The following is a 27,773-nucleotide window of genomic DNA, read 5'->3' as shown; positions in this document are numbered from 1 at the left end:
TGCATGCAGGAGAATGCATGTTATTACAGCCATGAGGAAAAGCTGATAAGGCTTTAATCCTAGGGCAATTTTAGTTAAAACAAAAGCTACAAAAATATCTAATAGAAAAACAAAATATTCACTAGAACACAATAAAAGCAAAATTTGAAAAATTTGCATTCTTCCAGTATTGAACATAAAAATTTAAAAAATCAGAGTTCATAGATGTCTCTAATGAACGCCTAAAGCAGATGGATTTGAATAATAGTTGGGGAAGATGTTATTTGTGAATAGCTGAAAATGTGAATTTAAACTTCTGTAATTTTCATAAGGCACAGAGCAATCAAAAACCGGATGAGAACAGCTAATGATTGCAGGACATCCACCATAGATTTACAGTTTTTCAGGGTATTAAAAAAATGATTTATCAGAAGTTGATAGACATACTATTATATTCTTAATTCTTATAATCTTATTTATATATTGGTCCATTATGAGAGGAGGAGGAGCTTCTGGAGGAATGGAGGTCTGCCTCTGAGCTCCGCTTACTGCGATGGGCTTTCTGACGGGCAGTGATGCTGCCGACCCTCATTTCCAGCTCGAGGGTCGGGATTTTTGTTGCTGACCACACTGGGTTTCGCCCGGGACCCAGGCTGGCCCGTTAGGTCGGTCTGGCAGCCGGGTAGAAGGTGGATAATGCGTTGGCTGGCTGGCGTGGTGACTGGCGTTTTTTGAACGGAGCGGTATGGAGCAGCGAGGCGGTGAAGGCCCTGAACGGAGGGGGGCTGGATGACGGAGTTGGTCTGGACTGGAAGGACGGGAAGATTCATGGCAGGATGGCGGCGACTCATGAGAGCCGAGCGGCCTGAACAGCGATCAGCTGTGAGCCCAGACCAGCGGGAGGGCCATGGGAAGGAGAGAGAGGCCCGAGCGAGGCCCGAGGTGCCGGAAGGAGGAAGGGAAGGAGAGCGAGGCCCGAGGCGCCGGAGGGAATTGAAAGATCAGCAGGAGGGCCGCAGTGAGGCCGCAGGCCACAGGAACATCAGCGGCCGCAGGAACATCAGCGACCTAGGCAGAAGGTTTGACTTTATACCCCTGCCATGCCTATCACAACCCCCCCCCCATGCATTTACCACTCATTTACCTGGGTTACCTGCCCCTACCGCCCATTACCTCCCAGTCCTCTCTATTTACCAGTTGGCTATCTTATCCTATCTTATTATTCCATCAGCCCATCATTTCCATCAAGATGCGGACTATATCCATCTGCCTATCCCCTCAGCCAGGACTATTCCATCCGTTCCATCTAGGATGTGTATTTATCCCCTAGTGGGAAACTGTGGTTCACTAACCCATACTAACATCGACAGCTCCCACTTGACGTGTTTTAGCCCTGTTTTAACATGTTATACTCGAGGCTAGACCTACTGCGGCTGCGAGAGTCCCCCCTCTCGCAGTTATGGCCTCCAGCCCTCTCAAGGGCTCACCTCGAGGACGGGTTGATTAACCCAGAGAGGTGGAGGAAGCGTTCTTTGAGGGGTTTTTTAATTAATTGTTTTTTTAAAATTGTCAGGGGTTCCAGGGATGGGGGGGGGATGGACCAGGTCAGGAGTGATGGTAGAGCCAGGCGATTAGGTGTGGAGGAGGGAGGCGAAAGAGGAGGGAGCGGAGTGGGGGAGGAGACGGAAGACAGCATTCCATTACAGGGCTCTCTGATATCAACAGTCGTGGGGAGGGGCAGGTGTGAGGACAGATTAAGAACTCGTAGTCGGTTGGGAGACCGGGGGTGCTGGTTATACCCGGTCACTTGTACCAACCCCCGCATACTAGGTGGTCAGGATCTACAGACCCAGGGCCTGAGACTGTTGTTATGCAATGCGAGGTCCGTTGTTAACAAGGCCCCCCTCATCAGCGATCTAATTCTGGAGGGGGAGCCGGACCTCGCAGGAATAACTGAGACCTGGTTGGGTCACGAGGGAGGTCTCCCCCTCGTGGAAATGTGCCCACCAGGTTATCGAGCATTTCACCAGCCTTGGGCCCAGGGAAGGGGCGGTGGGGTAGCAGTGATTATCCGGGAAGACTTAGAGCCGAGAGAGTTCACTGTGCCGCAGACATCCGGGTGTGAGTCCCTTGTCGTGAGATGGGGCCCAGGGAGGCAGTTGGGCCTGCTGATAGTGTACCTGGCTCCTCGCTATACATCAGCGGCCCTGCCTGAACTCCTCGAGCTGATCACATCGGTGGCGGTTGAGACCCCCAAACTTTTAGTGATGGGGGATTTCAACCTGCCGTCGATGGGAGAAGCGTCTGAGGGGGTTCGGGAGTTCATGGCTTCCATGACAGCCATGGACCTGACCCAACTAATTCAGGGCCCTACCCACGAAGGGGGCCACACGTTGGACCTTGTTTTTGTCTCTGGCCAGTGGACGAGTGATCTGGGAATAGGGGATTTAACTATCACTCCCCTGTCATGGTCGGATCACTCACTTCTCCGACTTGACTTCCCTGGTGCTACCCCCCGTTGCGGGGAGGCGGAGCCGGAAGGCATTAGATGGTTCTGCCCCAAGCGCCTGATGAAACCAGATAAGTTCCAGACGGAGCTTGGGCCACCTCCTGTAGACCCACCCCGCCCCCGGGTGGAGGACCTGGTAGCTGCATGGAATAGTGCGACTGCCGGGGCCCTTGACCGGGTGGCGCCTTTGCGGCCTCTCCTGCGGCAACCAACCACCCTGGCTCCTTGGTTTACCAAGGAGCTAAGGGTGATGAAACGCCACAAGAGATGCCTAGAGAGTCGTTGGAGATCCTCCTGCTCCGAATTTGACCGAGCACAGGCACGAACCTATTTAAGGACGTACCTTGTGGCATTAAGAGCGGCCAAACGTCAACATTGTGCTGCTCTTATTGCATCTGCAGATAACCACCCTGCTGCCCTGTTCCAGGTGACCTGCTCCCTCTTGTTTCAGAGGCCGCGGGAAGCCCCTTTACAGGTCAGAGCAGAGGAGTTTGGGAAATATCTACAGGACAAAGTTGCTCAAATCCGGAGGGGATGGGTCCCTTTCAGTGGTCCAGTGGAGACGCCCGTGGCGAGTCTTGAGAGACCATTCTGGGAGGAGTTTGACTCGGTTTCCATCGAGGATTTGGACAAGTTACGTGGACGTCTGCGACCTACCACATGTTTATTGGACCCGTGCCCCTCCTGGCTTGTACTGGCATCCTGGGAGGTTACACGCGACTGGCTCCTGGGCCTAGTGAACGCTTCGTTGGGCGAGGGGTCTCTGCCGGCTGCCTTGAAAGAGGCGGTTGTGAGACCCCTACTCAAGAACCCTTCCCTGAACCCAACGGAGCTAGCTAATTATCGTCCAGTCTCCAACCTTCCCTTTTTAGCGAAGGTTATAGAGAGTGTGGTGGCCCAACAGTTTCCACGTCACTTGGAGGAGAATGATTATCTAGACCCGCGCCAGTCCGGCTTCCGACCCGGGCACAGCACGGAGACGGCCTTGGTCGCGTTGGTTGATGATCTCTGGAGGGCCAGAGATAGGGGTTGTTCCTCTATCCTGGTCCTATTAGATCTCTCGGCGGCTTTCGATACCATCGACCATGGTATCCTGTTGCACCGGCTATGGGGGTTGGGAGTCAGGGGCACCGTTTTACAGTGGTTCGGCTCCTACCTCTCCGGCCGGATGGAACGTGTGTTGACAGGGGGCAGAGATTGACCCTGAGCCCCCTCACTTGCGGGGTGCCACAGGGGTCGGTTCTCTCGCCACTCCTGTTCAACACATACATGAAACCGCTGGGCGAGATCATCCGTGGCTTTGGGGTGGGATACCATCTGTATGCTGATGACACTCAGCTGTACATCTCCACCCCGAACCACCCCAACGAGGCCGTTGAAATGATGTCCCGGTGCTTGGAAGCCGTACGGGTCTGGATGGATGACAACCGACTTAAACTCAACCCCTCCAAAACGGAGTGGCTGTGGCTTCCGGCCCCCGGTTCAACCAGTTGCTTCCATCTCTGGCCATCGGGGGCGAGCAACTGGCCCCCATGGAACGGGCGCGCAATTTGGGCGTCCTCCTAGATGCCCGGCTGTCCATGGATGACCATGTAACAGCCGTGGCAAGGGGGGCGTTCCACCAGGTCCGCCTGGTGCGCCAATTGCGCCCCTTATTGGACCGGGATGCCTTGCGCACAGTCACCCATGCGCTAGTGACGTCTCGTCTGGACCACTGCAATGCTCTCTACATGGGGCTTCCCTTGAGATGCACTCAGAGACTACAGTTGGTCCAGAATGCGGCCGCGCAGGTGATTATGGGGAGGACTAGGTTCTCCCATGTAACACCTCTCCTGCGCGAGCTGCACTGGCTTCCTGTGGTCTATCGGGTGCGTTTCAAGGTTTTGATTACGATCTTTAAAGCGCTCCATGTCATAGAACCTAGTTACTTGCGGGATCGCATCCTGCCCCATACATCCCTACGACCAATCCGCTCACACAGAGAGGGACTTCTCAGGATGCCGTCCGCTAAACAGTGTCGGGGGGCGACACCCAGGAGCAGGGCCTTCTCTGTGATGGGCCCAGCCCTGTGGAATGACCTCCCCCTTGACATCAGGATTACTTCCGATCTCCGCTCCTTCCGTGTAAAACTTAAGACCCACCTCTTTCAATTATCTGGCCTGGCTCAACCGTAGTTTATTCTCCTCCTGACAGTCCTTTTTAAATTGTATTTTATCATGGGATATTTTAATGGCTAATTTTAATTTTCTATTATTATTATTAATGTGATATATATTTGATTACTACCTCCTCCATGTATGTATGTATTTGTATGTATATGTGTGTACCTGTATGTCTATATGTATGTATGTATATTTTTTATTGTACGCCGCCCCGAGTCCCTTGCGGAGAGGGAGCGGCTAACAAATTAAAAATTTGATTTGATTTGATGTTATTAAATTGTAAAAGATTAACCTGGATAATAAAATTAAAAGACTATACTATATCTCATCAGCATTTTACGTTGCATTGGAAGATGACATAGTTTATTCTTTTGTATGTTTAATTTAGTTCCCTATCCCATAATGATTTATTTTAATTTGGAATTTATAAAAGAAAAGTTGCAACTGTAATGACTGTAAAACTGCTTTTGTGTTACTTTTTCCAATATTCATGTGAGTCCCAAAAACTAATGACAAAAAGAGGGGGGGGATTGAAAACACCACCAAAAGGGACTTTAACCATATCAATTTCAAAAGGGAACTTGGGTGAATAAATTTCTAGATCATGCGGTGATCTGAGGCACTGTGAAAATTTTAAATAACAGCTCTTCTCAGGAGACTGCTCTCTATACATGTTGAAATCCTTCAGTGTCCCTGACAGTGATTTCATTGGGCTCTTGATGAGGTCACCTTGCTGCTTAAGCCAAAAGAAGAGAGGTGGAACTAGGGGTAATGCACAATGGGAGTACATTGAGGGTAATAGCATGGGGAAACCAATCCTCCCTGAAAAAAGAAACTCCAAAATCAAATTCTGAAGAAGTCAGTGGTAAACCACTTGGGTATTATTACCAAGATGACTGCGACATTTAGATTATTTTTTAACTGGAGAAACCTAGTTAACAGATATTCCTCTAGTCTAGTTAGTTATTGGGGAAGCATGTAGAACTTGCTCATGCAGATCTAGTATGATGATGTGGCCACTCCCAAGTGACAAGGAATTCTGGCCACTATCAGTGGCATTAGTAAAAGAGAAACTCCTTATTTTAGAAGCTAACATTTGTATTAGAACGTGGAATGTAAACACTATGAACTAAGGAAAACTTGAAATTGTCAAGGTGACATGAACTAAGCTGTATATTTTATAAATACGTATTCTGGAACACGTTGATTGAAATCAGATGATTACCCAATATACTATTCAGGGCCCAAGACCATGATTCTTACAAAGGACACTCCTAAGTATGTGTTTAGCTAAAACTAAATAAATGACAGGATTATAGCTATTAGTGTAGCTATCCAGTAAACATTGTATTATGCAAATAAATGCAGCAACTACAAATGCAGCATTGAAAGACATTGGGGAACTCCATATACATTATAAGATGTTCAAAGGGTCGTTTCAATAAATTATATAAGACTACCAATGGGTGCTTGGATGAGACTAGATTACCCATAGAACTATCTTCTCCCAGGAATATGGTGACCAAATAAGTTTGAATGAAGCAGCCCTAGAAATCCATGAAATAAATTCATGATTAGAGATAGAAAGGAACTTTGTCCTAGTGGGAGATTGAGGCTAAATAAATGCAACAATTGAAAATAAGTTCTGAAGAGGCTCTTTGTTATTGCCAATATCTGCTTCTAGTAATGTCACATATGGATATCACTGTATGTATAATATTACAATCAAATCAGCTACACAAAAAGTAACAGAACTACAGCACATTGTAAATGACTTATTCAATTTGCTTAACTCATATGAAAGAGAATTTGAGAACCTTTGAGAAGATAGAAGATATTATTAAAATTGACGTTGGGGGGTAAAATCCAAAAATTTCAAAGAGAAACTGTTACAGGCTATCACAATAATCCCCAAAAGATATAAAATGAGAGCTTTAGGCAACAAGGCTATATGATAAACAAGTGCAAACTTCCAATGATCTTTTAAGCAAGGCTGTTAACAATAAAAGAAAATAACAAGGAAAGTAAGATTAGAGAAAACTCAAGAGAATTTAAGACTAGGAATAGTAGAGATATAATAGGGATAAAGGAATTTAAAGGACTATGAAAGATATGCTGAAGCACTTTACAAATAGGATTATAGAATGACAGAAACATTTACTGAGAAAAAATATAGTCAGAATCCTATTCCACTAGAAAGTGGGGTGCAACATGCAAGAGATCAGCTGTCAAATATGAAAGTGCCCATTGAACTCTTTAAAACTGCAGGAAAAACGACTAATATGGACCAAGGTTTTGTGGCACAAATGGATGCTAAAGAACAAAGGTTTATTTTTGCTCTTTTGAATGTAGGAAGGCTTTTGACTATGTAGATCAGGGTGTCCAATCTGCGGCCCACAGGCCACATGCAGCCCTAGACAGCTACGCTAGTAATGCAGCCATACAAAATCATAAACTTTTGACATTATTATGTGATTTATAACCAAATTATATATTTTATATGTGGTCCAAGACAATTCCTCTTCACTTAGTGTGGCCCAGGCAAGCCAAAAACATAAACATCCATGATGTAGATCAGTGTTTCTCAAACTTGGCGACTTGAAGTCCTGTGGACTTCAACTCCCAGAATCCCCCATCCACAGGACTTCAAGTCGCCAAGTTTGAGAAACACTGATGTAGATCATTCTTAAATGTGGAATCAGGTGTGTTGCTACCAGTTTGCACCGGTTCAGGTGAACTGGTAGTGGAATTTGGGACTTGCTCGCTGAACCGGTAGGGATGGCAGGCTGGACACCCTCCCCCCCACCCCCCGAAACCAGTTCCCCGGTTGCCATGGCTGTTGCCAGCTTGGTTTTTAATCATTTTTTAATGTTCGGCCAACTGCGCACATGTGTGTGCAAAACACACATGCAGCGAACTGGCAGCATCCCACCCCTGTGTGGAATGTCTTACAGCTACTACGTGCCAGACAAACCTTTAAAGTGAATCAAAAGAAGAGATATAAAGTATCGTGAGACAGGTTGAGACAGCAAATATTTTCCCATTAATTTGGAGATTAACAAAGAGAAGCAAATTAGTAGAATAATTAAAAAGTGTTTGATTTAAGAATAATTAGCGAATACCCTGAACCACAGCTATGTTATGCTGATGGTTTCTCATGTCCTACATGAAAGCCGCAATGAAAAACTTAACAGATTTTGGTTTCAAATGGCAAAAGCTTTTATTACATGGTAAGGCCCCTCCTGCACAGGAAATCAGTAACTAAGATTGCACTTTAGTAGACAGGCATGAAAATCAGGGATGCTATTTACAATTGTTTTTGAATTTCATTAACCAATTCCTCATCAAGCCTAATTACCAAATTACATTCAGAGGAACCAGTTTAGATTTCCTTCTTGCTTGGGAATCCAGATTGGGAACGTCTAGTCACATATCCATTTAATAAGATGTTTGTTATTAACTTGCACAAAGCATACAATCCTTTATATAATTCATTTTAATAGCTGCACTTATCTATAGCAGCAAAACCATTTGTTTCTGAAATCCAGGGCACTCAGAGCAAGCCAATGTTGCCAAAATAACAAAACATTCCATGTGGTGTCGTGACAAATTTCTGCTACGTACTTATTTATTTATTTAAATTTATTGGCTGATGGACTTCATTTAGAGTCATGACACAAGCACAAAAGGGGTGGAATTTGCATCATGATATGGAATGTTTTGTTATTTGCCTCCCCAAAACAAGTTCCTGGAAATTCTGCAGGTACCTGTTAGAAGCCAAGAGGATCTATAAAGTACCTGTAACGACTTAATCGATCTATCTCTCCCATGAAGGGCAGAGGTGCCTGGAATTCTCAACCGAATAGAATAGAATAGAATAGAATAGAATAGAATAGAATAGAATAGAATAGAATAGAATAGAATAGAATAGAATAACAGAGTTGTAAGGGACCTTGGAGGTCTTCTAGTCCAACCTCCTACCTAGACAGGAAACCCTATACTGTTTCAGACAAATGGCTATCCAACATCTTGTTAAAAACTTCCAGTGTTGGAGCATTCACAACTTCGGGAGGCAAGTTGTTCCACTGATTGATTGTTCTAACTGTCAGGAAGTTTCTCCTCAGTTCTAAGTTGCTTCTCTCCTTGATTAGTTTCCACCCATTGCTTCTTGTTCTACCCTCAGGTGCCTTGGAGAATAGTTTGACTCCCTCTTCTTTGTGGCAACCCCTGAGATATTGGAACACTGCTATCATGTCTCCCCTAGTCCTTCTTTCTATTAAACTAGATATACCCAGTTCCTGCAACTGTTCTTCATATGTTTTAGTCTCCAGTCCCCTAATCATCTTTGTTGCTCTTCTCTGCACTCTTTCTAGAGTCTCCACATCTTTTTTACATCGTGGCGACCAAAACTGAATAGCAATCTAATGATAGCAACAGATTAATATCCAACTTCAGATCATATTGACGAGTGGCTTTGAGGCAGAAAATAAATCTGATATATGAATTCCAGCGTGAATGGGTACTGTGATTGTTGTCATGAGAGCTCCTAAATTCCACCAATTCTGCCCTCGTGTTGAAAGCCTGGAGTTGAAAACCTGGGAGAAACCATTATCAGCCTGATGATGAGTTTGACAAGCTTGGTGTGTGAGGTAGCACACTAGCATGATTCCTGACTTGTCCCTGGGACCTAGCCCAACATAAAAAACCTTACATTTGACCACTCTCGAAACCTCATGATTCTTTTCGAATATTAAGACCACTCATCCTCCCCTGCCCTAATGTCATGGATGATGTAAGCAGCTGGGCAGATTTCAAACAGAGCCAGCCCTCCATCCATGCCTAGGCCTCAGTGATATATACCAAGTCCATTTGCAGCTGCACCACCAATTTATGTAGGAGCATAGTCCTATTTGAAACGGGCTTGGCATTCGCAGGATAAATCCAGGGCTTCCAAGTCCCCAGGGCCTTGGGTGGAGGCTTGGTGCCAGAAGATGAGATGGAATCCAGATTTATTTTATTAATCCTCTTCCATGGCTTGCCGTTGTTCTTATTTGTCTCCCTCTGCTAATTACTGCGAGAGCCAGTTTGGTGCAGTGATTAAGCCACCAGACTAAAAAGAACCTGTGAATTCTAGTCCCGCCTTGGGCATGAAGCTATCTTGGTGACCTTGGGCCAGTCACTCCCTCAGCCCTAAGAAGCAGGTTAGGGCTAACCTCTTCTGAAAATCTTGCCCAAAAACATGCAGGGACTTGTTCAGGCAGTCACCAGGACCAAAAAATAAAACAAAGGCTTCGACCCATAGGCCTATTATTACTACAATCCCTCCTTATATATTTGGAACTCCAATAGCCGTTTCCACCCAATACACATCCTGGCTGCTACCAGTCTGCATACCTTCTCACCAAATGATTCACCAAGTGTCTCCCAGCCCTGAGACAATATCTCTCTAATCCCTACTGTAGAGCTTTTCTCCAAAGTCTACTCCCACACATGGCTCTTTTTCCTGCGAATGAGGGACCTGAAATGTCTGTTCCACACTATCTGTCCTTAAAGAATAGGGTTCCAGCCCTCAATCCAGTGTTAAACAGGGAGGGATAGATTAAGGAAGGAGATTTGCACTCTTCAGCTTAAAAGATCACTTCCAATTCTATAATTCTAGCCACTGAAACGGTCTATTATTTCTATATCTTAAAAGCAAGAGCAGTTAAAGAAGATATTAATAACCAGGCAGCTCACATGGGAGAAGTGCATCCATTTGTGTAAAAGTCCATCAAGACCTTCAACTGAATATACAGAAGATGAACGGGTAGTGCTGTCCTGTTCCCTGTTTTCATCTGTTCTCAACAAAGATAAAATAGAAATATGTTGAGTAATAAAATACTAAGGGTTTTTAATATACATATTTGATTTTACGAAGGCTAGGTAGTTAAACTATGAATAAAACGTATTATAAATTGCATGGCATTGAAGTCACAAAAGCACCACAAGAAGAGCTGGATTATCTGCATCTGGATATCTGCATTTACCAAATTCAGGGGGGGGGGAAGATTGGTATAGAGCGAAGTAGGTAAAACACAGATGCCCAGCAATTAGAGAGCAGTGATTGGGACACTCTGTGCTCTGGACTGTTTTTTTCCCAGTGCCCACCACTGGAATGAAGTTCAGCTGTTCTTACAAAAAAGACACAGTCCAGGCATAAGTTGGACCCAACCTTCTTCTTCCACTCAAGGAACCATTTGAGATGCAATAGAAGCAGTTTGATGGATAAGGGGAAGCCATTCTATTCAATTCTCTCTTTGTTCTTTAGCATCAACACCCTCAGGCTTGAGAGCCGGAGGACTGCAAATCTGTAGGAAGTTATCACCCAGCCCTCTCCCAGAAAAATGAAATATCCTAGGAAATATTGAAAAAGCAGAATATTATATTTTCCTGGATGTGAAAAAAGAGAGAAACACATTTTAAACACAAAGTAAATTCCTGCAGCTTACGGCCCATCCCCACTTTATCAATGGGCCATTAAGAAGGCCAAGCTAGTCCACTTTACATAATAAAGAGTTCTCTTCAGCTCCAGGGGGATGGGTGTAGAGTTCTGGCAGTGACAATAAAGGCAGGATAATATAAGCCTTTATTCAACTGACCACATGGCATCTAAACTCAATCAAACCTGGATTCAAACTCAGCCTAGAGGGTTGCCCTTGCACGGGCCCATGGGAGCCTGGCAACCAATCAGAATACATTTCTTACACAGGAACAGGAAACAGATAGGTGGGGCAGAACAGATTATAAAAATCCCTGCAAGCCTTTCTTCAGTCCTTCCTTCTCTTCTCTTCTTCTCCACCAACATTGAAGCATGTGATCACCTTTTCTGTTCAGGGCTCAAGCCATGTGGTCCTGTCCACCATTAAAACCATCTTTCCAAGCAGCCTCCATGTCTCCAGTGTCTTTTTCCCCACTTGGAGCCGAACCCAGAAGGACATTTCTTCCAACAGATCAAAAGCAGAAGCAGCAGAAATGCCTTTCCTCTTTTTTTCCAACTGAAAAGAGTTTCATGTTTTAAAAAATTTAATCCATTTATTAGCCATCTCAATCACCAAACCAACTCTCAGTGGCATGCACAGTGATTAACTACTAAAACACCCCATATTGAGTAACAAGCAATGCCATATATCTAACCCAGCATGATTATAAATTATGCTGGCCTCAGGCCTGCTGGAAATTTGGTTTCGATTTCTAGTAATTTGTGACTTGAGCAACTGAATTCAAGCTTGGGTTTGTACATTGCACCAAATCATACACTGGTTTTGATTTAGAGTGTTGTTTGAACACAGCCTTTTGATTTGTAAATCATAAGCTTAAGACTTGTTGGAAGAAATATCCAGGTCGGGTTCCAAGCTGGGAGAAAGACACTGGAGACAAAATGGAGGCTGGAGGCGGATTGGAAAGGTGGTTTTAATGGGAAAACAGAACCATATGGGTGTTTCTGGGTAGCTGACCGCATGGAACTGAGAGTGAGGGATTTTTGTACCTTCTCTTGCACTTGAGCTTCCTTTTCCTGTGCAAGAACATGTATTTTATTGGCTATTATCAGACTTCAATGGTGCCATGTAGGGGTTGTGTAGGGGTCATAGTTGTCTCTATAGGTAACGTACAAATCCTAGGTGTTTGTCTGAGCTAAGTTTGGTTAAAGTTTCTGAGGGTGATGCAATAATTCCTATTGTAGCTTAATGGCTTTGCCCTGTTTTGGCTCTTAGGTGAGGGCTAATATGCCTTTGTTCAGACTTTGCTGCAGGGAATAATGGAATGCCAAATCTGCATTTCTAAAAGCTGCCCCAGCTCAGTATCTGCTTGGAGGCAGTGAGCTGGGCCTCTGAGTTTCTGTCTCCCTTAAGATTTTTTAATTTCTCTTTTAGGGGAAATATTTTATCCTGCCTTTAAAAAAATATATTTCTCAAAATATTTCATTCCTCTAGGACGGGTTGTGGCTTCCCACAGTATAATATGTGAATCTAGGACTAGAGTACCTCTTAAAGTTCTCAAAAATGCCTCCAGGAATCAGGAATGTCAAATCCTGATTATGCCAGTTCATTTTCAAAAATCTTAGCTATACATTGATACTGCACTTGATAAGTCTACATTAGGTTCATAACAGTGACATGCGGTGAGGTTTATGACTGGTGAGGCACTGACACAGTGCTGGGTTTCAAATATTTTTAGACTTGTGGACTTCAACTCCCAGAATTCCACAGCCAGGCATGCTCAGTTCCGATTTAAAGCGACAGCATTTGTTTTTCTCCTTTGCTCCTTCTTTCTTTTTCTTTTTCTTCTCCCTTCCCCTCCTTCCTCCCTCTCTCCCTTCTTCCCCCTCTCTCAAACACACGCACACACACACACAGAAGTTGGATTGGACTATCTCTCCTACCCCCTTCCCTCTCTCACTCACTCTCAAACAACCCCCCCCCACACACAAAAGTTGGATTGGATATCTTTTCCAGTGGCTTGAAAGCAGTTCCTCTGCCATTCCCCCCCGCCCCATTCCCCTGCTGCCTTCCCCAAACACCTCCACCATTGAAAATGCAGCCTGCTGTCTGGGTGGGAAATGCCTGGAACACAATAAAGCCCACCCACTCACCTCCTGCTGGCAGGCTGGGGTGAGAGGAGAGGCAGAGAAGCCGGAGGGGAGCTGATCCGAGCCTTCCAAAAGAAAGAGGCTGGGGGAAAGTGTGTGTACTACAGCATGGCTCTTTGCCTGGCTTCCTGCCTCCTCCTAATGGTCTCCTCAGTGCTCGCTTGTGTTCTCCCTCCCCAAGTGTAGTTTGATTGCAGGCGGAGCCATGTTGCCTTTTCAAACTTGTAATCAGTGAAGCTGGGCTAGATTTTTATATAGTTTTATCCAGCTTTGTGTGTGTGAGAGAGAAATGAATGGGGGCCTGGAGAGGAAGTCACTACACTTGGGGAGGGAGAGCACCAGTGAGGAGACCACAGGAGGAGGCAGGAAGCCAGGCAAAGAGCCACGCTGTAGCACACACATCTGCCCCGCAACGTGGCTCTGCCTGCAATCAAACTACACTTGGGGAGGGAGAGCACAAGCGAGGAGACCACAGGAGGAGGCAGGAAGCCAGGCAAAGAGCTATGCTGTAGTACACATGCAGTTCTCCTGCCTCATAGTAGAGGGTGCTTTTTAAGAGGCTTTTTTTAACAGTTAAGCAGAGTCATCCACGGTGAGGCAGTAACTAGCTCAGCCTGACCTCAGCTCTCGCCTTTTTCCTTTTACATTTTTTTCTTTTCATGATGAGAGTGGTGAGGCTGTGCCTCCCCTGCCTCACCTGACTGCACGTCACTGGTTCATAATCACATTAAACAATCATTGCTTTATCACAATTTGTTAAACAGCCACAAGTGGTGGATTCATACAGTTCAGGGTATCTATTTGGACCTTTCTTCCCTTTTATTTGGTTTCTGAACATACCGTATTTTTCGCCCTATAGGACGCTCCGGAATACAAGACGCACCCAATTTTAAAGGAGGAAAATCTAGACAAAAAAGATTATGAACCAAATACTATAGTAAAATATTTTATATCAACTGTATAAAGTTAACAGCAGTTTAAGAACAATTTTATGTCAACCATGTAACATATTAAGAACTATCTTTACTCTCATTAACAGTCAGAGCAAGAAACAGCAAGAAATCCAGAAATGAAAGAACTGTCAATATTACCAATATGTTCTTCATTTCCCCTCCCCACTTATATTTCATCTGGTGCTCTCTTATCCAGCCATATTTCATCTAGTGGTCTCATAACCCCTAATATCTCATCTGGTGCTCTCTAACCCCCATATTTCATCTGGTGGTCTCTAACCCCCTCATATGCATCTGGTTTGAGTGAATGCTGCTGGAAAGAAGATTGTAAAAACTCATGAATGAAACTCATTTAACAATGCTCTTGCTTAGCAACCAAAACTTTGGGCTCAATTGTGATCATAAGTTCTCTTCGTTTTTCTTTCTTTCTTTCTTTTTCTTCCTTCCTTCCTTCCTTCCTTCCTTCTTCCTTTCTTTCTTGTGTCTCTCTCTCCCTCTTTCCTTCCTTCCTTCCTTCCTTCCTTCCTTCCTTCCTTCCTTCCTTCCTTCCTTCCTTCCTTTCCTTCCTTCCTTTCTTGTGTCTCTCTCTCTCCAACGTTCTTTCTTTCTCTTTCTATCTTTGTCTCTCTCTCTCCCTTCCTTCCTTTCTCTCTTACTCTTTCTTTCTCACTCTCCCCCCCCCTCTCACACACACATACGTACCTTCCAGTTGGCAAAAATTTCTGTTTTGCCAGCTGGGAGGCTGGCAAAGAAGCCTCGTTTTCCCTGCCGCCCGTGGCACTTCACTTGCTGCAACTCGGACAATGGGGAGGTGGGAGTAGCGCTGTCCGGGTTGCAGCAAGAAGAAGGATCGGCTGCGGGAATCCGGCAGAGCAGCGTGTTAATCTTTACCTAAGATTAAATTGTATATTGACTAAGATACTGAGGTTTTGTGGAAATCTATTCTTGCAATGTTGTGATGTACATTAAATATCCATGTGCTTAAATTCCTCTGAGATTGAATACAGCCATGTAATGCTTCAATTTCAGTGTAAAAGTAATAATTCCCTTAGGAAACAGTGACTAATTTCTGAACAATTTTCTCTTCTTTTTTTTCCAAAGTACAGATTTGACAGATGTTAACCACAAGGAAACAAAGAAACTATCTTTACGATTATTATTATTTTTTGAAAAAAGTTTTCATTGATTTTACAGATATTTCAGGAAAAAGGGTACATAGGTATGGAGAAAAATTTTGACAGCTACATCATGCGGAAGATGGTGCTCCCCCCGGATCTCATCTCTATCTCTTACTTTTTTATATATCAAAATATCATTATTACATACATATTAGCAGTTAAGGTTTACTCAAATTCTTTAACATCTTCAATCATTTACTTTGTATCACTTCTAACCATTTCATTGTATCAACAATTGCTATGTAGTTTCAGTTCACTTCTGTGACCTGAATTTCATTGCTGCCTCCTCTCCCATGTCTGATGGCAGAGCCATGGCCCCTCCCCCTTTCATTTCTTGCATACTGTCTCTTGTTCCGTCTAGGAGGGTCTTATGTTTTTCCATGAAGGCTTCTGCCTCCGTCACTGTATTAATTCTCACTCTACCACCCTCCCAGAAAATCAACAATCCTTCTGGTAAAAGCCATCTGAACCAGATTTTTTTTCATACAATTTTTTAGTTAAAAAGAAAAAGAAATTCTTCTTATCTCTTACTTTCTTTGGTATCTGTTTCAAGATGGTTATTTCTTTATCCTTATATCTTAAAGATTCCCCCCTTTGAACCCCCAGGATCTCATCTCTTGTAGTCTTTCTAAAAAATTTAACATGAACTTCCCTTGGAACATTGTGTGTTCTAGCATATGCTGAATTAATTCTATATATCAGATCAATATTCCACCCTAGTTGTTGTTTGTCTCTTTTAATAAAGTCTGCTAACATTGTTATCATAGTCTCCCTCAGATCTTCACCATCCGTTTCAGGTATATTTTGAAATCTAAGAAAGAAAGACATCCTTTCAAATTCCATTTTTTCCATATAATTTTCAACTCCAACTTTTTCTTTTTGTAATGCCTTCACCTCCTCTCTCATCCCCACAGCACTCTCCTCCAGAGCATCTATTTTCTGTCTATTTTGTGAAGTTTGTTGTTGGTTTTCTCTGAGTTGTTCATCTAAGTCCGCCAACTGCTTTTTAATTTCATCCTGTCCCTTTATGATCGTCTGGAACATTTGTTGAAACATTTCTTGAGACAGCTGTTCCCCCTCAGAAGCTTTAGGTTGTAAAAATGAAGATAGTTGTGTTTGTTGGGGAACAGGGCTTGAGACGGAAGATGTTGGGGCCGAAGCCGGCTTGGGGAGGGGGGCCTTCTTAGCAGGCATCACGAGGCCCAGAGAGATATAAGTCTAGACAAAAGAATGGCGTCTGTTGGAATGCACTGTCAGGCGAGATCAGCAGGCAGGCAAGATCCAATGTGGGATATTAATCTTTCAATACAGCTCCACGCCAGTTGAAATCAATTTTTTCCAGCCCAAGGAAAAGTATATTAAGAGATGCCTCCAGGGTTCACTGGGGTATAATAAATCCAACCCAGAAAGATTTTCAGGAGAGACAGTTCATTTACAAAGGCAGTAGAAAAGGGGGAAGAAACGCCATTTTGGCTCAGCCATCCCAGAGGATCAGAGAACAACAGTTTTAAAAGTTTCCATGCAAAATTTATAAAGTCAGCTCACATTCTTTCTTTCGCAATTGTTCTAGAAAGTCATTGTCCCATTGCTTGAAAGAAGTGAATATCAAAAGGTTTTTTTTCCAATTCTCTCTCTCTCCTCCAAGAGTGAGATTGTGTAAAGCCGCTTTTCCGAGAGGGGGGGGAAGAAACCCCCCTCTCCAATCTTAACACTTTTCCAAGATCAAAGAGTCTTGAGAAAGCTGCTAATCCTTGTTTATTTATCTAATCAGAAAAAGAGACCCCGGGGGAACTCCCCTCTCACCGCATTTCAGCTTTAGCCTTCACGTGTAGCGTTTCTTCCAATCTCCTCAGGACGAAGGCGCGCTCAAGCATTGCGCACCCCCTACGCCTCCCGGCTCCTAGGGCAATGCCGGCAGCCCCCCTGCGGCTGCCGCTGCTCCAGGGGGCTCCAGCAAGCAGCCCCTTCAGTAGGACGCCCCTACGAGGCACCCTGTGCTCCCTCCTAGATCAAGGGGAGCCCACCAAGACAGCGAACGGCGGACGACATGTCCGTCGTCCTCAGAAACCGGAAGTGGAATCCTCGATTATTATTATTTTTTTGAAGCAAGAAATGGTAATTCTTAATTCTATCCAAGGATACAATGCTAAATTTTGTTTTTTAGGAATACTTACTATAAAAACAGATTATTATCTTAAATAACATCAAGAACAGTTATTTCTAAAGATACAGTTTGACATGCATCCTGAATGTACATCGGTACGAGCCCTATAGTGTTGATGAAATAAAGGCAACACTGTGGCACTTGCAGGGTAGTTTTTAGGTTAGTTAGAGAGTCCAGATTGCACAAACTAGCATGAAGATGGCTTAGCTAAAACCTGACTTTGGTTGTGTTTGTGGGATGCTGGCCAACATCTGCCAGAACGCTTCTTACCATTTGCAAGGAATGCTGCAGGCAGCATTAGTGTCACCAAAGGTGGTAACACTTTATCTTACCAAGAGCATTATATGAAAGATTTGATGGAGTAGTCATGCTGATCAGTAAAGGCCAATGTCTGCGGTCCCATCTAATGATGACCATGATACTGTACATGAAAGAGTGTAAGTTGGAATATAAAAGGAGTGTAATGTATAAATATTTCTTTAAAGGAGTATATTGGGGAGGGAGGGACGGAGGAAAAAAAGAAAGAAGGAAGGAAGAAGTCTATGAGGCTACAAAACAGAGGATGTGAGATCTCTGAATAAAGGTAGCCTGATCTTATGGGAGATGTGTAATTTTTGGGAACTGAAGTGAGAAAGTTGCTGCAGAACCCTGGGCACATTTACTGTACTGCTTAAAGAACCATCGTGTTACTGAGCAGGCACTAAGATTATTATATATATTATATTATATATTTATGGATAGGAATTCAAAGTTGGAATATAGGTAGTAGGAAAAAAGTTAAGGGACTAATCAAAAACAATATATGAAATTACATAAATAGACGAGAGAGAGAGACGGGAGGGAGGGAGGGAGGGAGGGAGAGAGAGAGAGAGAGAGAGAGAGAGAGAGAGAGAGAGAGAGAGAGAGAGAGAGAGAGAGAGAGAGAGAGAGAGAGAGGATGAATTGTAGTTCCTGAATGATTTGTAGAATGCAGTGGAAGCAAACATGATTTGCAAGAATAAAAAAGTACAGAGAACTATGGTGAACTGTGTTGATGTAAACAGATCTAGCCATATTCCCCCCCCCCCAAGTCGCATGACTTTAACTTTTTTGGTTTAAAACATCTTACTCCTTTCTGCATTTTATTAGATTAGAATTAGATTAGAATTAGAATTCTTTATTGGCCAAGTGTGATTGGACACACAAGGAATTTGTCTTGGTGCATATGCTCTTAGTGTACATAAAATTACTACCCTATATTATTCGTCAATAATGTTATATAATATTATTTGTCCCCAAAGAGATCAAAATGATGGTTATGCTATTCATTTTAGTAGCCCAATGGTATTTGGAGCAAAAGGGAATAACAAAATAAAATTGAATTGATTGATGCAGTGCAGCATCACAAAACCAACTCATCATTCTTATTTCTTTATATCAGACACAAGAGTTGCAACATCGTTCTGTCATTTGTTCTTCTCCCCCACCTTCCTCATGGATGTGAATGAGGTGAAAAGTATTGTTGTTTGTTTCTTTGTTTGTTTATTTTATGCCACCCATCTCACTGATCTAGTAACTCTAGGCAGCTTATGATATCATAAAAATAAAAAAGTAATGCAAAACAATTACAATTAGGAGAACTAAATAGAAAAGTTATAACCCAGGGAGGCCTGGGGATGTGGATGTTTTCTATCCCATCAGCCACCCTCCATGTAGCAGGCTCCTGTCAAGATGCCAGGTCAAGCAGCAGATCTAAGTATTTAGGGTCTTCCAGAAGTCCAGGCATATGGGGGTGGACCTCACCTCCAATGGGAGAGTATTCTCAGGTGATCTGGGGGCATAGCAGAGAAGATCCTGCCAGCAAAAATATTTGGCAGACAGAATCTGAAATAGACCTTGTTAGATATTAGCATATATCGCTGTAAGTCTCCACTCAGGTCCGCCACTAGGGCGGGAACTAGGAAGCACCCTGATTGGTCGAGAGGCGTACCCGATCCCTATAAAAGGGGAACCCTCAGACCACAAGCTAAGCTGGATCACTTCTACTAATAAAGAGCTGTTAAGTCACTACGTGTCCGGAGTCTGTTCTCTCGTTGCCCGAATCTAACATTGGCGACGAAGGATGGGATCGAGAGACAGATAGGACGAAGATACCTCCAGAATCCCAGGATTCGATCCAGCCCAGGAATTCGGCAGAAATTCCGGCAGCCATCTCAAGCCATCACAGCGCGGGAAATTCAACGCAGAGAAGATGGCGATGCACACTCCTCCCGCTCCATTCGACCCAACGAACGACCAATGGGAAGCCTACATGATTCGTTTCGAGTGTTTTCTCGAAGCAAACGAATACACGGGGATAACCGACTCCCGAAAGAAGAACATTTTCCTCAGCTACTGTGGGCGAGAAGTTTTCAACACAGCCAGAGACCTCTCCGAACCAACACCGATACAAGCAGTATCATGGACGGCGCTACAACAGACCCTGCAGACCCATTACGCGCCAAAACCTTCCAGCCACGTTTGCCGCCAGGAATTCAACACGCGGAACCAGAAGGCAGGAGAATCAATCAACCAATATGTTGCAGCCCTACGTAAAGCAGCGACTCACTGTGAGTTCAGGGATCTGGACGACCAAATCCTGGCAAGACTTGTTTGTGGGTTAAAAGATATTTCGCTACAAAAGAGACTGTTGGCCAATCCAAATTTAACCCTACAAATAGCGCTAAACGAGCAAGGGCGTCTGAATCAGCGGAAAGATCGTCGGAAACTATACAACGCAGGTTCAACGCAAGTCAGCCAGCACCCAGACACGCCAGAGTCCACTACGAGGACACCAATCCAGACTTCGAGGATCCCGAGTTCGAGGACAGTCACCTGATGCGCAGCAGTCACATGAGACCTGGGGGTAGATCCGGATTCCGTTTGCCACCCTGTGCAAGCTGCGGAGGGAACCACCCCCGGTCTACCTGTCGGTTCAGGAACGTTGTTTGTTCGCACTGCGACAAAATTGGGCACATCGCACGAGTGTGCCGGAGTGAAGTCCCTGCCTCCTCAAGGCAGCCTCCACTGTACCGCCAACAGAAGTCCAACCCAGGGGCTTGGCGAAATCAAAAAGGGCGCCCAGAGAGAAACCAACGGGAGTTTACCCAGAGAGACAATTCCCAAAGAGCTGAAAGGGCGTATTCCCAGAGAGATTACACACAAAGAGCTGAGAGAGCGTATTACCAGGACGCCCAATGAGAGTATTGCCAGGATACTGATGCCGAGATAGAGTTGACCCAGAGAGAGGAATTGCGAACCTATCTCACCACAATAAGTCAGGTCCGCACTAAGAGGCCTAAAAAGCTGAAAGTCACGGTCCTCTTGGAGGGTTTTCCTTGCGAGCTGGAAGTTGACACAGGATCGTCCCTGACGATCATTTCATGGGCATCCATGAAAAAGGCTATCCCTAGCCTCAAAAAGAGCCAACTACGCGCACCAGACATCCTGCTCCGAGACTACCAGGGGAACCGAGTCCCCATCGTGGGCCAAGGCACGTTCCAAATCTGTTTCAAGGACATCGTAGCCCAGCTGCCCCTGACCATCGCCAGCGCGCCATTACAGAACCTTCTAGGACTAGATTGGTTTGAAGCCCTGGGGTTAGAAGTCACCGGGATCAACGCCGTGGAGAACAGCAGCGCTGAACTGATCTTTAAGGAGTTCGAGGATGTGTTCAGCTCCGGTCTTGGTAAGTATGTGGGTAAACCTATCTCATTCAATTTAGACCCAAAAGTGGCGCCAATCCGACTTAAACCGAGACGAGTGCCTTTTGCACTCCGCCCAAAAATTGATAAAGAGATCGATAAGCTAGTAGAGCAAGGAATACTCGAGCCGGTAGATCACGCACGCTGGGAAACACCCATAGTGACCCCAGTCAAACCAGACGGGTCAGTCCGCATCTGCGCGGACTATAAATGCACAATTAATGTCGCGCTACAACAAAGCGCATATCCTGTGCCAGTAGTCCAACACCTATTGCACTCGTTGGGGCCAGGAAAGATATTTGCTAAACTAGACATGGCACAAGCTTACCAGCAATTGCCTGTGGATAGCGCCACAGCGGAGGCCCAAACTATAGTGACGCACAGAGGCGCATTCAAATGCAACCGGCTTCAATTCGGTGTGAGTATTGCCCCAGGTCTGTTCCAGAGCGTCATGGAACGGCTTTTGCAAGGGATACCGGGAGTCGTCCCATATTTCGACGACATCTTGGTGTCCGCTGCAAACGAGGAGCAACTATTAAAAAGAGTCAGAACTGTTTTGGCCAGAATCAGAGAGAAGGGTCTCCGCCTCAAAAAAGAGAAATGCCAAATTAACGTGCCTAGTGTAGAATTCCTGGGATATAGAATCGATGGTCAGGGAATACACCCCACTTCAAAGAAAATTAAGGCGATCCAGGACGCCCCCACACCACGAAATCAGACCGAGTTGCAGGCCTTCCTCGGACTACTTAACTTCTACAGCGTTTTTCTGAGACAGAAGGCGACTGTTGCTGAGCCATTGCATCGACTCCTCCAAAAGACCGCAACGTGGAGATGGGGACGATCCGAAGCAGCAGCTTTTACCGCAGTCAAACGCCTACTCACCACCGACTCGCTGCTAGTGCAATACAGCCAGACGCTACCACTGGTATTGACCTGCGATGCATCCCCATTCGGCGTCGGCGCAGTCCTCAGCCACAGGATGCCAAACGGGAACGAAGCACCCATCGCTTTCTACTCCAGGACTCTTTCATCAGCCGAGAGGAATTACAGCCAGATGGACAGAGAAGCGTTAGCTGCTGTGGCTGGAGTTAAACGTTTCCACGAATACCTCTACGGCTGCGATTTCGAGCTAATTACAGACCATAAACCGCTGCTGGGACTTTTGGTGGGAAACCGCCCCACACCAGTCTCCCTTTCTCCACGCATGACCAGGTGGACTGTTTTCCTGGCCGCGTACTCATACAAGCTGATCCATCGACCGGGCTCCACTCTAGGACATGCAGACGCACTCAGCCGTTGCCCACTTCCGGATCTTTTGCCAGACCCCACTCCCGAGGTACCAGTTCTGTTAATTGACTGTTTGGACTCAGGACCTGTGTCTTCCTGCGACGTTGCCAGATTCTCTTCTAGGGACAATATAATAAAACAAGTTCAAACTTGGGTTTGGAGGGGGTGGCCGAAGGGAAACGTGGGGCCGGAATTCAAACTGTTTTGGGCAAAACGGGATGAACTTTCAGTGTTACAAGGTTGTTTATTGTGGGGAGATCGAGTGGTTATTCCTTATGCGTTACGTAGAAATGTGTTAGAAGCGTTACATGTTGGGCATCCAGGAATCGTTAGAATGAAGGCGTTAGCAAGAAGTTATGTTTGGTGGCCAAACATGGACAAAGAGATAGAGGAATGGGTGGCCACTTGCGAACCGTGCCAAGAATCTAGACCAGCACCCCCAGAAGCACCCGCCACAGAATGGGAGAAGCCTAAAGCACCCTGGTCGCGAATACACATCGATTTCGCAGGGCCAGTCCAAGGTCAGACCTTTCTTATAGTTGTGGATGCATACTCCAAATGGCTAGAAGTAGTCCTAATGACTTCAACCACGGCAGAGGCAGTCATTAAGGTACTACGGCGACTTTTCACCACTCATGGCCTGTCCGACCTCCTGGTCTCCGATAACGGGCCCCAGTTCACAGCCATGCAATTGGAAACGTACTTAGCAGGTCAGGGAATTCGGCATGCCCTCGTCGCGCCATTCCATCCGGCATCGAACGGACAGGCGGAGAGAATGGTGTGATCCGCAAAAGAGGCCCTCGCTAGGATGGGTCCAGGTGATTGGCAAACACGCATTGATCATTACCTCTTAATTCAGCATATTACACCCAGCGCAACGACGGGTAGGAGCCCCGCTGAACTACTCATGGGCCGCCGTCTACGGTCTCACCTGGACCGTCTTCACCCAAATTACTCTGCCACATCGCCCCCAGACTCTACAAGCAAAATTCGGAAATTTAGCATAGGGGATTCAGTATACGCCCACAACTATGCAGGGGGAACATTGTGGATGCCGGCAAAGGTAATCGGCATCACGGGTCCACGCTCATATTTACTGGAGCTGGAAGATGGACGGAATTGGAAAAGGCACATAGATCAACTCCGGGGTTGCCTTGCACACTCGGAACTACGATCCGCACACTCGGACTACCTTCCAGCGCAAAGTCAGCAACCCGAGAGCCCAAACATAGAGGATTACAGCACCCCGGAGCTAAGAGTGGAACCAGAGATCAACGACGGAGCGGAACAGCATCCGAGCGAGGAAAGTTGTCAAAACCCCGACCGCGGAACGGAACTAGCTGAACAAGCTGACCTCACACCCACTCCAAACCAACCCGAACTCCGACGATCCACTCGCGTGAGGCAGAAACCAACATACTTAAAGGACTTTATCACTAACAGGAACACTCCGTCTAAGAAGGGAGGGGTGTTAGATATTAGCATATATCGCTGTAAGTCTCCACTCAGGTCCGCCACTAGGGCGGGAACTAGGAAGCACCCTGATTGGTCGAGAGGCGTACCCGATCCCTATAAAAGGGGAACCCTCAGACCACAAGCTAAGCTGGATCACTTCTACTAATAAAGAGCTGTTAAGTCACTACGTGTCCGGAGTCTGTTCTCTCGTTGCCCGAATCTAACAGGCCTCTTCCACTGAAATAAATTGGGTGGGCTAGTCCCATTGGGTTGAGACAGCTTTTCAGATACCCTGGACCCATGCCATATAGGGCTTTAAAGTTACAGATTGTCCTCAACTTACAATCATTTGTTTGTGACCATTCAAAGTTACAATGGCACTGAAAAAAATGACTTACGATGACTTTTCTCATGACCATTACAGCATATCCAAGAACACGAGATCAAAATTTGGATGCTTGGCAACTGATTCATGTCTATGACGGCTGCAGTTTCCCAGGGCCATGTGATCACATTTTGTGAGCTTCTGACAAGCAAATGTCAACAGGGAGGCCAGATCAACTTTACAACTGTGTTACTAACTTAACATCTGCAGTGATTCACTTATCAATTGTGACAAGAAAAATCATAAAATGGAACAAAACTCATTTAACTATCTTGCTTAGCAACAGAAATTTTGGCCTCAATTGTGAGCATAAATCAAGGATGACCTGTAAAAAAGCAACATCTTGAATTGGACCCAGAAGCAAACTGGCAACTAGTGCAGCTTGCATAACAGTGATGTCACATGTGCTACCCAAGGGACCTCCAGAACTATGCACGCTGTTGCATTTTGTAAAAGTTGTAGCTGTTGAATATTCTCCAGTGATAGCCCTATGTAAAGAGCATTGCAGTAGTCCAAATGAGAGAAGAACAGGGCATGAGTGACATTCTTATTCAGGAGGAATGCACTGAATTCTTGTTCTTCACTCTTTCTTGCAGCAAATTCTTCCTTCTTCTTTCAGTCTTTGGAAGCATTTTCAGTGTATATTGCATGAGTTTTTTTGAGGTTAAAAAAATGACCAAAAATATATAAACTACTAACAACAGTAACAATTATGCTAAATGATTTTGCAAAGGTGTATCTGCTCATGAGTAGTTAATCCGCTTTGATACCACCGAAGGTTTATAACCCTTGCCTTGCTTTTCCCCACCCTTAGTACAGAAGTCAAAATCCCAACAAATATAATGGAATAAAAAAGCGGAATGGGCCAACATGCCATGACCAACTCTCCAAGGGGGAATTCGCTGTGGGACAATTTAACAATTCTATTTAAAATAAAATTATTTAAAATAAAGTGTTTCTTGTTTTTAAATTTTTGCTATTTACATTTCATTCTCTTCCTCCTTTTGCATCTTTTCTTTAATAATTCTATTCCACCATTTCTTTTTTGTCCTGTGGTGAGTTGGTTATGGTGAGTTGGCTATGGCGAATTGTCATAGACCCATAAAAAAGACCTAAGCTCAGCTTATAAAATATGTGTCTTTGTATCTTTGTATCTTTTCTATGTTAGAAATATCAACTTTTATAAAGGTTAACATGGATAAAATACATGTTATACATGCTGTGAGTCACATTGTCTGCAGAAAACATAGACATTTTTTTCCCATCTAAACAAACCTGGAAGGTAGATACTCAGTTTCATGTACTACTTGATGTTTCTCCAACTGTGCTTAGATCAGCATTTTATGTAAAAGCACTCCAAGCCTTTGATGTGAAATATTTAATTTGATGTGAGGTGCAAATGCACACAAATGATCCAAATGTTTTACTGCCTTAACCTTTAGTCATGTTGGATTCAAACACATAGAAATATACTTGCTCTTGATAATGCATGTATAGGTAGTCCTTGTCTTATGACCACAATTGGGACAGGGAAATTCATCAATGAGCAATGCAGTCATTAAGCAACGCACCAAATGGCTGTGACATGCAGCCTTCTTTGCTGGCTTCTCTATTGACTTTGCCAGTTGGAAGCCAGCTGGGAAAGTCACAAATGGTGATCCCATGATCTCAGATGCTGCAACAATCATAAGTTCAAGAACCAGTCAAAAATTACTTTCTTCAGAGCTGTTGTAACTTCTAATAGCTGCTAAATGAAAGGTTTTAAATCAAGGACTACCTGTATATTCCCACACTGCAGACATCACTGTATTTGTGCTTCTCACAGAAGCAAGTCAAAGTCTCATTTGAAGAGTCGAGTGCAGTTGTCAGTGGATCATAAATCTTTCATATCTGCTTTTTTTCTACAGGAATCAGGAAAAGGCAGAATTTGGGGCAAAAAGTATGCAGAGAACTTCATGGTGGATTTTAGTTAACACAATAAATTCAAACATGGAGCAGCTTTATCAGATTGTCCAATTGAGGGAATAGTCCCAGAATTCCAATTGTTTGCTCTTGCTTTTCTCCAGATTACTTCCCATATTCCAGAAAATAGAAGATACTCACTATTGCCATGAGAAACAAAACAAATTTTTTTTGCTCTTTCTGTTATTACATGGAACAAGGCATCTTCAAGAACCTAAACTCTATAGGCTACACTTGTAAATGCACCCATTCGAATCCCAGCCCAAGCAAAATATTTGTCTGTTTCTCTAAAAACCCTCAGATTAATTCATTGCAGATTTCAGATGCCAAGTTGTCTTTAGAGAATTAATCCATGGAATTTCCTCTAAACATAATTGTAAACTAGGTCACTGATTTCTGAACAAATTAAAGGAATTGTGAGCGCCAAGGTACAGCAGATGCTTTTGAACACCAGATCTGTCTGCAATGAATGTAGCCTCATTCATGATTTAATTATGGATAAGAAGGCAGACTTTGTTTTACTGAAACTGGCTTGAATGAAGAGGAAGAAGTTCTCTTACTGAAGTTTGTCCTGCTGCATTTCAGGTACTATATCACCCTGATCCCCAGGCAGTGGAGACGAAGCACTTCTGTCCAGGAGACCTTGGCTTGATCTCTGTTGGGCAGGCAGTCAAATTGCAAGCCATGTTTGAGTGGTTGAACCATAATGTCAAACATGGGGCTGCTATTGTGCCATTCTTATGATGCACAGCAGCTTCAATCTCATTGTAGGTATTTGTCCAGATTTTTACCTGTCTTCTCTGAAATCAGAGATGGCACAAGAATTCATATTTGCCATGACAACTGTGGACTGGTTCATGGGTGGCAACACATCAGATCTGTCCTTTATCTCAAAACAGGCGAGATTCTAACTGTATTGGAGAATTTTTCCATTAATACCTTTTCATGTACAAATCACTTTTTTGTGTGTGATTGGGTAGTTTATTGAACCCATTAAACTCCACACAAAGAAGAGTATCATTAATGTAATCAGTTCAGGTGCCTGATTAATTCAAAAGATTTCCACTAGGCTTCCCCAGTGATCTGGAAGGCAGTCCTTTAAGGAACTTTGTTATTTTATCCTCTGTGGATAAAATACTCCATTTAAGAGACTTTCCCTGGCATCAATCCCAGGCAGCTCCTTTGAGAAACTTCAGAAATGAAAAGAAATGAAATGATTAGAGTCATGCTGATGGAAAATCAGAATCAGAATAGAGCCCAGAATATGTCCCAGGAAGGGACCTTGGAGGTCTTCTAGTCCAGCCCCCTACTCAAGCAGAAGAGCCTATATACCATTTCAGACAAGTAACTGTCCAGTCTCTTCTTAAAAACCTTAAATAAATAAATAAACC

The sequence above is a fragment of the Natrix helvetica genome, assembly GCF_964273705.1.
Source record: "Natrix helvetica genome assembly, chromosome: 2".
Classification (NCBI taxonomy): Eukaryota; Metazoa; Chordata; class Lepidosauria; order Squamata; family Natricidae; genus Natrix; species Natrix helvetica.
Note: the sequence above shows the minus strand (reverse complement) of the source record.